Here is a 1,829-nt window from a genome sequence, read left to right on the forward strand (position 1 = left end):
TATATATATATATATATATACAGTATATATATACATGCATTACGTATATTGATCATATGCGTTTTTTGCTAAATTATTATGTGTGATTGCTTAGAAAATAACAGCATATAGTTGTTGGTATTTTCATTAAAACCAATAACACTTAAAAACGAAAGAAAAATAAATAATTGCATCCCATGAGAAAGAAACAAAAGAAAACTCTGTCAAAGGCAAACTGATTGAGCTCTTGCTATGGCTCAGTGGGCGCTCTGAAGAAAATGAGACATCATAAACAGTGACCCACGCTATCACATGGCCACTCTGCTTCATATTTTTGTGGAAACCATGATACATTTAATTTTTTAGGATTCTTTGATGAACGTAAAGTTCAAAAGAACAGAATTTATTTGAAATATCAATCTTTTTAAAAGTCATAAAAGTCCATTTAATGTTTTTGATCAATTTAATGTGTAAAAGTATTCATTTCTTTTTTTTAAATGAATGAATAAATGTTTGTATATATATATATATATATATATATATATATATATATATATATATACAGTATATATATACATGCATTACGTATATTGATCATATGCGTTTTTTGCTAAATTATTATGTGTGATTGCTTAGAAAATAACAGCATATAGTTGTTGGTATTTTCATTAAAACCAATAACACTTAAAAACGAAAGAAAAATAAATAATTGCATCCCATGAGAAAGAAACAAAAGAAAACTCTGTCAAAGGCAAACTGATTGAGCTCTTGCTATGGCTCAGTGGGCGCTCTGAAGAAAATGAGACATCATAAACAGTGACCCACGCTATCACATGGCCACTTACAGATCCCACATTCCCACATCAAGCTCTGGCGTCTCAAGACGACTCTTAAATGGCAACAAGGGGCCAAAGGGACAACACATTTAGAACACATGGTTTAATGTTCTGGTGACAGAAGAGTTTGAAATATGATGCAAAATGCTGTCAGAACATGATACAACCTGAGATTGAGAACAGCTTGGGAAATAAATGCCTCTGTTCATCCTTTTGACGTTTTTAATCCTATGGAGTCCCTGATGTTTTTAGTTTTGTTATAGTTTTAGTTATGTAGTATAGTATAGTACCATAGTTTGGTACTATGCGGGCCAAATGCCTTCATATACGAATCTGTACAAACTAAGAGTAACAACATACTTAATGCATTTATTGTTCATATGGTTTGTAATGTATACACTTTTTTTTTCTTTACATAATACCTGGCAATAACTGAATGATCATCAAAAAACATGTGTGAATTAGAAACATTGATGTTCCAGTATTTAAACTGTGAAAACATGCTTTAATATGTGATTTAGGAACAGATTTGGCGAAATGTAGCATTTCATTACTGTCTCATCAATGGATCCTCTGCAGTGAATGGGTGCCGTCAGAATGAGAGTCCAAACAGCTGATAAAAACATCACAATAATCCACAAGTAATCCACACCACTCCAGTCCATCAGTTAGCATGCTGTAAAGCCAAAAGGCGTGTGTTTGTAAGAAACAAAAAAAAATTAACTTCAAAAATCACTTTAAAAACCTTTAAAATAAAAATTCCAGCATTTACAATAGCAACGGTTTTCAAACTATGGCTTGAGACTTTCCAGTGCACAGATTCACAGCACTGTTTCCGCATGGCTACTGCTCGCGGGCTGCACTAAAAACTTTTAAATGCGTTCAACGAAATCAGAATTAGAATTCTATGTTACCTCAGTGACGCAAGAGTTCGCGACCGCTAGAGGCTGGCTGCAAAAGGGAGTCAATCCCATAGACTCCCCATGTTAAAATGCCCAACTTTACAGCAGAAGT

The sequence above is a fragment of the Sinocyclocheilus anshuiensis genome, unplaced genomic scaffold (assembly GCF_001515605.1).
Source record: "Sinocyclocheilus anshuiensis isolate Anshui unplaced genomic scaffold, SAMN03320099.WGS_v1.1 scaffold293, whole genome shotgun sequence".
Classification (NCBI taxonomy): Eukaryota; Metazoa; Chordata; class Actinopteri; order Cypriniformes; family Cyprinidae; genus Sinocyclocheilus; species Sinocyclocheilus anshuiensis.